The sequence below is a fragment of the Lampetra fluviatilis genome, unplaced genomic scaffold (genome assembly GCF_964198595.1).
Source record: "Lampetra fluviatilis unplaced genomic scaffold, kcLamFluv1.1 SCAFFOLD_217, whole genome shotgun sequence".
Taxonomy (NCBI): Eukaryota; Metazoa; Chordata; class Hyperoartia; order Petromyzontiformes; family Petromyzontidae; genus Lampetra; species Lampetra fluviatilis.
The window spans coordinates 76,782-90,021 of record NW_027621821.1 but is presented as its reverse complement, the minus strand read 5'-3'; the positions used below and the strand labels follow the sequence as shown (position 1 = coordinate 90,021).

Below are 13,240 nucleotides of genomic sequence, written 5' to 3'. Positions count from 1 at the left end.
GTGAGTGTGGTGGTGAGTGTGGTGGTGAGTGTGGTGGTGAGTGTGGTGAGTGTGGTGAGTGTGGTGAGTGTGGTGGTGAGTGTGGTGGTGAGTGTGGTGGTGAGTGTGGTGGTGAGTGTGGTGGTGACTGTGGTGGTGAGTGTGGTGGTGAGTGTGGTGGTGAGTGTGGTGAGTGTGGTGAGTGTGGTGGTGAGTGTGGTGGTGAGTGTGGTGGTGAGTGTGGTGGTGAGTGTGGTGGTGAGTGTGGTGGTGAGTGTGGTGGTGAGTGTGGTGGTGAGTGTGGTGAGTGTGGTGGTGAGTGTGGTGAGTGTGGTGGTGAGTGTGGTGGTGAGTGTGGTGGTGAGTGTGGTGGTGAGTGTGGTGGTGAGTGTGGTGAGTGTGGTGAGTGTGGTGGTGAGTGTGGTGAGTGTGGTGGTGAGTGTGGTGGTGAGTGTGGTGGTGAGTGTGGTGGTGAGTGTGGTGAGTGGGTGAGTGTGGTGGTGAGTGTGGTGAGTGAGTTTGGTGAGTGTGGTGGTGAGTGTGGTGGTGAGTGTGGTGAGTGTGGTGAGTGTGGTGGTGAGTGTGGTGAGTGTGGTGAGTGTGATGAGTGTGGTGGTGAGTGTGGTGAGTGTGGTGAGTGTAGTGGTGAGTGTGGTGGTGAGTGTGTTGAGTGTGGTGGTGAGTGTGGTGAGTGTGGTGGTGAGTGTGGTGAGTGTGGTGAGTGTGGTGGTGAGTGTGGTGAGTGTGGTGGTGAGTGTGGTGAGTGTAGTGGTGAGTGTGGTGAGTGTGGTGGTGAGTGTGGTGGTGAGTGTGGTGGTGAGTGTAGTGGTGAGTGTGGTGGTGAGTGTGGTGGTGAGTGTGGTGGTGAGTGTAGTGGTGAGTGTGGTGGTGAGTGTGGTGGTGAGTGTAGTGGTGAGTGTGGTGGTGAGTGTAGTGGTGAGTGTGGTGAGTGTGGTGAGTGTGGTGGTGAGTGTAGTGGTGAGTGTAGTGGTGAGTGTGGTGAGTGTGGTGATGAGTGGTGATGAGTGGTGGTGAGTGGTGGTGAGTGTGGTGAGTGTGGTGGTGAGTGTGGTGGTGAGTGTGGTGAGTGTAGTGGTGAGTGTGGTGATGAGTGGTGGTGAGTGTGGTGAGTGTGGTGAGTGTGGTGGTGAGTGTGGTGGTGAGTGTGGTGAGTGTGGTGGTGAGTGTGGTGAGTGTAGTGGTGAGTGTGGTGGTGAGTGTGGTGGTGAGTGTGGTGGTGAGTGTAGTGGTGAGTGTAGTGGTGAGTGTGGTGATGAGTGGTGATGAGTGTGGTGGTGAGTGTGGTGAGTGTGGTGGTGAGTGTGGTGGTGAGTGTGGTGAGTGTAGTGGTGAGTGTGGTGATGAGTGGTGGTGAGTGTGGTGAGTGTGGTGAGTGTGGTGGTGAGTGTGGTGGTGAGTGTGGTGAGTGTGGTGAGTGTGGTGGTGAGTGTGGTGGTGAGTGTGGTGGTGAGTGTAGTGGTGAGTGTGGTGGTGAGTGTAGTGGTGAGTGTGGTGAGTGTGGTGGTGAGTGTGGTGGTGAGTGTGGTGGTGAGTGTGGTGAGTGTGGTGAGTGTGGTGGTGAGTGTGGTGGTGAGTGTAGTGGTGAGTGTGGTGGTGAGTGTGGTGAGTGTGGTGAGTGTGGTGGTGAGTGTGGTGGTGAGTGTGGTGGTGAGTGTAGTGGTGAGTGTGGTGGTGAGTGTGGTGGTGAGTGTGGTGGTGAGTGTGGTGGTGAGTGTGGTGAGTGTGGTGAGTGTGGTGGTGAGTGTGGTGAGTGTGGTGGTGAGTGTGGTGGTGAGTGTGGTGAGTGTGGTGAGTGTGGTGGTGAGTGTGGTGAGTGTGGTGGTGAGTGTGGTGGTGAGTGTGATGGTGAGTGTGGTGGTTAGTGTGGTGAGTGAGTTTGGTGAGTGTGGTGGTGAGTGTGGTGGTGAGTGTGGTGGTGAGTGTGGTGAGTGTGGTGAGTGTGGTGGTGAGTGTGGTGAGTGTGGTGAGTGTGATGAGTGTGGTGGTGAGTGTGGTGAGTGTGGTGAGTGTAGTGGTGAGTGTGGTGAGTGTGGTGAGTGGTGGTGGTGAGTGTGTGAGTGTGGTGGTGAGTGTGGTGAGTGTGGTGGTGAGTGTGGTGAGTGTGGTGAGTGTGGTGGTGAGTGTGGTGAGTGTGGTGGTGAGTGTGGTGAGTGTAGTGGTGAGTGTGGTGAGTGTGGTGAGTGTGGTGGTGAGTGTGGTGGTGAGTGTGGTGGTGAGTGTAGTGGTGAGTGTGGTGGTGAGTGTGGTGGTGAGTGTAGTGGTGAGTGTAGTGGTGAGTGTGGTGGTGAGTGTAGTGGTGAGTGTGGTGGTGAGTGTAGTGGTGAGTGTGGTGAGTGTGGTGAGTGTGGTGGTGAGTGTAGTGGTGAGTGTAGTGGTGAGTGTGGTGAGTGTGGTGATGAGTGGTGATGAGTGGTGGTGAGTGTGGTGAGTGTGGTGGTGAGTGTGGTGGTGAGTGTGGTGAGTGTAGTGGTGAGTGTGGTGATGAGTGGTGGTGAGTGTGGTGAGTGTGGTGAGTGTGGTGGTGAGTGTGGTGGTGAGTGTGGTGAGTGTGGTGAGTGTAGTGGTGAGTGTAGTGGTGAGTGTGGTGAGTGTGGTGGTGAGTGTAGTGGTGAGTGTGGTGGTGAGTGTGGTGGTGAGTGTAGTGGTGAGTGTAGTGGTGAGTGTGGTGAGTGTGGTGAGTGTGGTGGTGAGTGTGGTGGTGAGTGTGGTGGTGAGTGTGGTGGTGAGTGTAGTGGTGAGTGTAGTGGTGAGTGTGGTGAGTGTGGTGAGTGTGGTGGTGAGTGTAGTGGTGAGTGTGGTGGTGAGTGTGGTGGTGAGTGTAGTGGTGAGTGTAGTGGTGAGTGTGGTGAGTGTGGTGAGTGTGGTGGTGAGTGTGGTGGTAAGCTTTTGCCGGAGGCCCCGGGGGGTCAGACTTCTACGACGTCTCCTGGCCAAACCCCATTTGGCGGAGCCAGGAGATTGAATCTTCACCCTCGGGGCTCCTCCAGAAACAACGAAAAGCCACTTCGTGTGGCCACGTGGAATGTTCGAACGCTCACTGCCGAGGAGAGGCTGCCACTCCTCTGTCGGGAGCTGGACCGGTACCGCCTGGATCTCTGCGGCATTCAGGAGGTCCGATGGGACCGGCTCTGGCTCCAGCCACCTTGAGGGGTGGACAGTCCTCTACTCGGGGCAGGAGACTGCGAAACAACAGGGAGTGGCTCTTCTTCTGAACAAAAGAATGAGGGGGGCGTGGGAGCGTGGCGGTGAGGTGTGGGAAGCTGTAAGCCCCAGGCTACTCTGGGCTCGCCTTCCCATCAACCGGAGGCGAGGAATGGTGGTCGTGGTTACTGATGCCCCCACCGAAGACGAACATCAGTGGAGGGATGCAGGCAAAGCCGATGAGTCAGATGCCTTCTATGACCTCCTGTCACAGGTGCTGGCTAAAGTGGCCACTCGGGACAGAGTCATCTTGTTGGGTGACTTCAATTGCCCGAGTTGGTCATGATGCTGGCACCTGGTCTGGAGTGATTGGAAGGCATGGGCCAGATCAGCTCAATAACAACGGCAGGAGGCTGCTAGATTGTTGTGCAGCCCATGGGCTTGTAATTACCAACACGCTGTTCCGGCATCGGCGCATCCACACAACATCATGGATGCACGCCGGGTCCAAGCAAGAACATCTGCTGGACTACATAGTGACGGACCAGCGGATGCGAGCCCATGTCCTTGACACCAGGACCTACCGTGGAGCTGATCTGCCCTCTGACCATCGACTAGTCATCTGTAAGATGCGCCTGCCATTCTTCCACTCCGGTGGTGGGTGTACACCCAGGCGACCCCCATTCCAACCTAAGGTGGCCTGGTCTCAGCTAGCCGATGGAAGTTGCAAGCGAGAATTTCATCGTCGCTTGCGGCCGGGGTTGGCATCGTCCCCCACTCCTCCTGATGTCGAGGGTCAATGGGCGAGATGGTTTAGGACTGTGGCTCATGCAGCTGCAATGGCTGCTTTGGATACGCGGTCCAGACCTCCCCAGAGACCCTGGCTGACAGAGGAGGCGTTCAGGATGGTTGAGAAAAAGCGACAGGCCCCCACTCTCACGGGCGCGGCACGGGCTGGAGAAGAGATGGAGCGATGTGGTACAGGAGGCACGGGCTAGAGAAGAGATGGAGCGATGTGGTACAGGAGGCACGGGCTAGAGAAGAGATGGAGTGATGTGGTACAGGAGGCACGGGCTGGAGAAGAGATGGAGCGATGTGGTACAGGAGGCACGGGCTAGAGAAGAGATGGAGCGATGTGGTACAGGAGGCACGGGCTAGAGAAGAGATGGAGCGATGTGGTACAGGAGGCACTGGCTAGAGAAGAGATGGAGCGATGTGGTACAGGAGGCACGGGCTAGAGAAGAGATGGAGTGATGTGGTACAGGAGGCACGGGCTAGAGAAGAGATGGAGCGATGTGGTACAGGAGGCACTGGCTAGAGAAGAGATGGAGCGATGTGGTACAGGAGGCACGGGCTAGAGAAGAGATGGAGCGATGTGGTACAGGAGGCACGGGCTAGAGAAGAGATGGAGCGATGTGGTACAGGAGGCACGGGCTAGAGAAGAGATGGAGCGATGTGGTACAGGAGGCACTGGCTAGAGAAGAGATGGAGCGATGTGGTACAGGAGGCACGGGCTAGAGAAGAGATGGAGCGATGTGGTACAGGAGGCACGGGCTAGAGAAGAGATGGAGCGATCTGGTACAGGAGGCACGGGCTAGAGAAGAGATGGAGCGATGTGGTACAGGAGGCACGGGCTAGAGAAGAGATGGAGCGATGTGGTACAGGAGGCACGGGCTAGAGAAGAGATGGAGTGATGTGGTACAGGAGGCACGGGCTAGAGAGGAGATGGAGCGATGTGGTACAGGAGGCACGGGCTAGAGAAGAGATGGAGCGATGTGGTACAGGAGGCACGGGCTAGAGAGGAGATGGAGCGATGTGGTACAGGAGGCACGGGCTAGAGAAGAGATGGAGCGATGTGGTACAGGAGGCACGGGCTAGAGGAGAGATGGAGCGATGTGGTACAGGAGGCACGGGCTAGAGAAGAGATGGAGCGATGTGGTACAGGAGGCACGGGCTAGAGAAGAGATGGAGCGATGTGGTACAGGAGGCACGGGCTAGAGGAGAGATGGAGTGATGTGGTACAGGAGGCACGGGCTAGAGAAGAGATGGAGTGATGTGGTACAGGAGGCACGGGCTAGAGAAGAGATGGAGTGATGTGGTACAGGAGGCACGGGCTAGAGGAGAGATGGAGCGATGTGGTACAGGAGGCACGGGCTAGAGGAGAGATGGAGCGATGTGGTACAGGAGGCACGGGCTAGAGAAGAGATGGAGCGATGTGGTACAGGAGGCACGGGCTAGAGAAGAGATGGAGTGATGTGGTACAGGAGGCACGGGCTAGAGAAGAGATGGAGCGATGTGGTACAGGAGGCACGGGCTGGAGAAGAGATGGAGTGATGTGGTACAGGAGGCACGGGCTAGAGAAGAGATGGAGTGATGTGGTACAGGAGGCACGGGCTAGAGAAGAGATGGAGCGATGTGGTACAGGAGGCACGGGCTAGAGAAGAGATGGAGTGATGTGGTACAGGAGGACGTGGAGCTGAGTGGACTTGCCGATGACTGGTACCAGCGGTGTCAAGATCGGCCTCAGTGGAGGAGGCTCGTGAAGGACGCTACTGGGCAGTTGGAGGCAGTCGCCCTCCAACAACAACGGAGGGCGGAGGAGCGACGCTCACAACAACGAGCGGAGCGCCGGGTGGCTAAAGCACAGCAAGTTGGCACAGTAGGGGGCACAGGTGGTGCATCAGCCAGTCATCTCGGTCATCTCGGTCAGTCGACCCGTGGCACCTGCTGGGTCTGCCCCGTGACCTCCTCCTCATGCACCTAGCCTGGCACAGCAGTCGACCCGTGGCACCTGCTGGGTCTGCCCCGTGACCTCCTGCCAGCGGGCGTTCGACACTTCACGTGGTAGCCTCAAGGTGCACGTGGCCTGGCACAAGCGTCGTGGTGACGTCACCGCCACTTAGTGGCGAATGGCGGTTGTTGTTGTTGTTGTGTGTGTCTGTGTGTGTGTCTGTGTGTGTGTGTATGTGTCTGTGTGTGTGTGTATGTTGGTATGTGTCTGTGTGTGTGTGTCTGTGTGTGTGTGTATGTGTCTGTCTGTGTGTGTGTCTGTGTGTGTCTGTGTGTGTCTGTGTGTGTGTATGCGTGTGTGTGCCTGTATGTGTGTGTGTGCCTGTATGTGTGTGTATGTGTCTGTGTGTGTGTGTATGTTGGTATGTGTCTGTGTGTGTGTGTCTGTGTGTGTGTGTCTGTGTGTGTGTGTCTGTGTGTGTGTGTCTGTGTGTGTGTGTCTGTGTGTGTGTGTGTCTGTGTGTGTACTTAGCACTGCTAACTTTAACCCTCTTGTTTCATCATCATCTTTTTCTGTGTTTTGCAGTTGCTGTGAATCAATGGATTTGAATCCTTTACACTACACTGTACACTACACTGTACACTACACTGTACACTACACTGTACACTACACTGTACACTACACTGTACACTACTACACTATACACTACACTGTGCACTACACTATACACTACACTATACACTACACTGTACACTACACTGTACACTACACTGTACACTACACTGTACACTACACTGTACACTACACTGTACACTACACTATACACTACACTGTGCACTACACTATACACTACACTATACACTACACTATACACTACACTATACACTACACTGTACACTACACTGTACACTACACTGTACACTACACTGTACACTACACTATACACTACACTATACACTACACTGTACACTACACTGTACACTACACTGTACACTACACTGTACACTACACTGTACACTACACTGTACACTACACTATACACTACACTATACACTATACTATACACTACACTATACACTACACTGTACACTACACTGTACACTACACTGTACACTACACTGTACACTACACTATACACTACACTGTACACTACACTGTACACTACACTGTACACTACACTATACACTACACTATACACTACACTATACACTACACTACACACTACACTGCACACTACACTATACACTACACTATACACTACACTACACTATACACTACACACTACACACTACACTACACTATACACTACACTGTACACTACACTGTACACTACACTGTACACTACACTATACACTACACTATACACTACACTGTACACTACACTGTACACTACACTGTACACTACACTACACACTACACTATACACTACACTATACACTACACTATACACTACACTACACACTACACTATACACTGCACACTACACTACACTATACACTACACTATACACTACACTGTACACTACACTATACACTGCACTATACACTACACTATACACTACACTGTACACTACACTATACACTACACTATACACTACACTGTACACTACACTATACACTACACTACACACTACACTGCACACTACACTACACTATACACTACACTATACACTACACTGTACACTACACTGCACACTACACTACACTATACACTACACTATACACTGCACACTACACTACACTATACACTACACTATACACTACACTACACACTACACTGCACACTACACTACACTATACACTACACTATACACTACACTGTACACTACACTATACACTACACTATACACTACACTACACACTACACTGCACACTACACTACACTATACACTACACTATACACTACACTGTACACTACACTGCACACTACACTACACTATACACTACACTATACACTACACTGTACACTACACTATACACTGCACTATACACTACACTACACACTACACTACACACTACACTATACACTACACTATACACTACACTATACACTACACTACACACTACACTACACACTACACTATACACTACACTATACACTACACTATACACTACACTACACACTACACTACACGACTACACTACACACTACACTATACACTACACTATACACTACACTATACACTACACTACACACTACACTACACACTACACTACACACTACACTACACTATACACTACACTATACACTATACACTACACTATACACTACACTATACACTACACTATACACTACTACACTATACACTACACTATACACTACTGCACTATACACTACACTATACACTACACTATACACTACACTATACACTACACTACACACTACACTACACACTACACTACACACTACACTATACACTACACTATACACTACACTATACACTACACTACACACTACACTATACACTACACTATACACTACACTATATACTACACTATACACTACACTACACACTACACTATACACTACACTATACACTACATACTATACACTACACTATACACTACACTATACATTACACTACACACTATACACTACACTATACATTACACTATACACTACATTATACAATACACTATACACTACTATACACTACACTATACACTACACTACACACTACACTATACACTACACTATACACTACACTATACACTACACTATACACTACACTACACTATACACTACACTACACTATACACTACACTATACACTACACTATACACTACACTACACTATACACTACACTATACACTACACTATACACTACACTATACACTACACTACACACTACACTACACACTACACTATACACTACACTACACACTACACTATACACTACACTATACACTACACTATACACTACACTATACACTACACTACACACTACACTACACACTACACTACACACTACACTATACACTACACTATACACTACACTACACACTACACTACACACTACACTATACACTACACTATACACTACACTATACACTACACTACACACTACTATACACTACACTATACACTACACTATACACTACACTACACACTACTATACACTACACTATACACTGCACTATACACTACACTATACACTACACTACACACTACACTATACACTACACTATACACTACACTATACACTACACTACACACTACACTATACACTACACTATACACTACACTATACACTACACTACACACTACACTATACACTACACTATACACTACACTATACACTACACTATACACTACACTACACACTACTATACACTACACTATACACTGCACTATACACTACACTATACACTACACTACACACTACACTATACACTACACTATACACTACACTATACACTACACTACACACTACACTATACACTACACTATACACTACACTATACACTACACTATACACTACACTACACACTACACTATACACTACACTATACACTACACTATACACTACACTACACACTACACTATACACTACACTATACACTACACTATACACTACACTATACACTACACTACACACTACTATACACTACACTATACACTGCACTATACACTACACTATACACTACACTACACACTACACTATACACTACACTATACACTACACTATACACTACACTACACACTACACTATACACTACACTATACACTACACTATACACTACACTATACACTACACTATACACTGCACTATACACTACACTATACACTGCACTATACACTACACTATACACTACACTATACACTACACTATACACTGCACTATACACTACACTATACACTACACTATACACTACACTATACACTACACTATACACTACACTACACTATACACTGCACTATACACTACACTATACACTACACTACACACTACACTATACACTACACTATACACTGCACTATACACTACACTATACACTACACTACACTATACACTGCACTATACACTACACTATACACTACACTACACACTACACTACACACTACACTATACACTACACTATACACTACACTATACACTACACTACACTATACACTACACTACACACTACACTATACACTACACTATACACTACACTATACACTACACTACACACTACACTATACACTACACTATACACTACACTATACACTACACTACACTATACACTGCACTATACACTACACTATACACTACACTACACACTACACTATACACTACACTATACACTACACTATACACTACACTATACACTACACTATACACTACACTATACACTACACTATACACTACACTACACTATACACTACACTATACACTACACTATACACTACACTACACACTACACTATACACTACACTATACACTACACTATACACTACACTACACTACTATACACTACACTATACACTACACTATACACTACACTATACACTACACTATACACTACACTATACACTACACTATACACTACACTATACACTACACTATACACTACACTACACTATACACTACACTATACACTACACTATACACTACACTATACACTACACTATACACTACACTATACACTACACTATACACTACACTATACACTACACTATACACTACACTATACACTATACACTACACTACACACTACACTATACACTACACTACACTATACACTACACTATACACTACACTATACACTACACTATACACTACACTATACACTACACTATACACTACACTATACTATACACTACACTATACACTATACACTACACTATACACTACACTATACACTACACTATACACTACACTATACACTACACTATACACTACACTATACACTATACACTACACTACACACTACACTATACACTACACTATACACTACACTATACACTACACTATACACTACACTACACTATACACTACACTATACACTACACTATACACTACACTATACACTACACTATACACTATACACTACACTATACACTACACTATACACTACACTACACACTACACTATACACTACACTATACACTACACTATACACTACACTATACACTACACTACACTATACACTACACTATACACTACACTACACACTACACTATACACTACACTATACACTACACTATACACTACACTATACACTACACTATACACTACACTATACACTGCACTATACACTACACTATACACTACACTATACACTACACTATACACTACACTATACACTACACTATACACTACACTATACACTACACTATACACTACACTATACACTACACTATACACTAACTATACACTACACTATACACTACACTATACACTACACTATACACTACACTATACACTACACTATACACTACACTACACTACACTATACACTACACTATACACTACACTATACACTACACTATACACTACACTATACACTACACTATACACTACACTATACACTACACTATACACTACACTATACACTACACTATACACTACACTATACACTACACTATACACTACACTATACACTACACTATACACTACACTATACACTACACTACACACTACACTATACACTACACTATACACTACACTATACACTACACTATACACTACACTATACACTGCACTATACACTACACTATACACTACACTATACACTACTATACACTACACTATACACTACACTATACACTACACTACACACTACACTATACACTACACTATACACTACTATACACTACACTATACACTGCACTATACACTACACTATACACTACACTATACACTACACTATACACTACACTATACACTACACTATACACTACTATACACTACACTATACACTACACTATACACTGCACTATACACTACACTATACACTACACTATACACTACACTATACACTACACTATACACTGCACTATACACTACACTATACTCTACACTATACACTACACTACACACTACACTATACACTACACTATACACTACACTATACACTACACTATACACTACACTATACACTACACTATACACTATACACTGCACTACACACTACACTATACACTGCACTATACACTACACTATACACTACACTATACACTACACTATACACTACACTATACACTACACTATACACTACACTATACACTATACACTGCACTACACACTACACTATACACTGCACTATACACTACACTATACACTACACTATACACTACACTATACACTACACTATACACTACACTATACACTACACTATACACTACACTATACACTGCACTACACACTACACTACACACTACACTATACACTACACTATACACTACACTATACACTACACTATACACTACACTATACACTGCACTATACACTACACTATACACTACACTATACACTACACTATACACTACACTATACACTACACTATACACTACACTATACACTACACTATACACTACACTATACACTACACTATACACTACACTATACACTACACTATACACTGCACTATACACTACACTATACACTACACTACACACTACACTACACACTACACTATACACTACACTACACACTACACTACACACTACACTACACACTACACTATACACTACACTATACACTACACTACACACTACACTACACACTACACTACACACTACACTATACACTACACTACACACTACACTATACACTACACTATACACTACACTATACACTACACTACACACTACACTATACACTACACTATACACTACACTATACACTACACTATACACTGCACTATACACTACACTATACACTACACTATACACTGCACTATACACTACACTATACACTACACTATACACTACACTATACACTATACATTATACACTACACTATACACTACACTATACACTACACTACACACTACACTACACACTACACTATACACTACACTATACACTACACTATACACTACACTATACACTATACACTACACTATACACTACACTATACACTACACTATACACTACACTATACACTATACACTACACTATACACTACACTATACACTACACTATACACTATACACTACACTATACACTACACTATACACTATACTATACACTACACTACACTATACACTACACTATACACTACACTATACACTACACTATACACTACACTACACTATACACTACACTATACACTATACACTACACTATACACTACACTACTACACTACACTATACACTACACTATACACTACACTATACACTACACTATACACTACTACACTATACACTACACTATACACT

At 45.9% G+C, this 13,240-nt stretch overlaps 1 protein-coding gene across 2 annotated transcripts in view; it reads left to right on the top strand.

Annotated features, from left to right (window-relative positions):
- The window catches only part of LOC144955736 (DDB1- and CUL4-associated factor 6-like), a 38,066-nt gene extending 31,506 nt beyond the window's left edge, over nt 1-6,560 (top strand). For both annotated transcript variants that reach the window (XM_078885879.1, XM_078885881.1), the window contains exon 6: nt 6,458-6,560. The gene's annotated coding sequence lies outside the window, so the exon portion shown is untranslated. The remainder of the gene's footprint in view (nt 1-6,457) is intronic.
- Nucleotides 6,561-13,240: the final 6,680 nt, after the last annotated feature.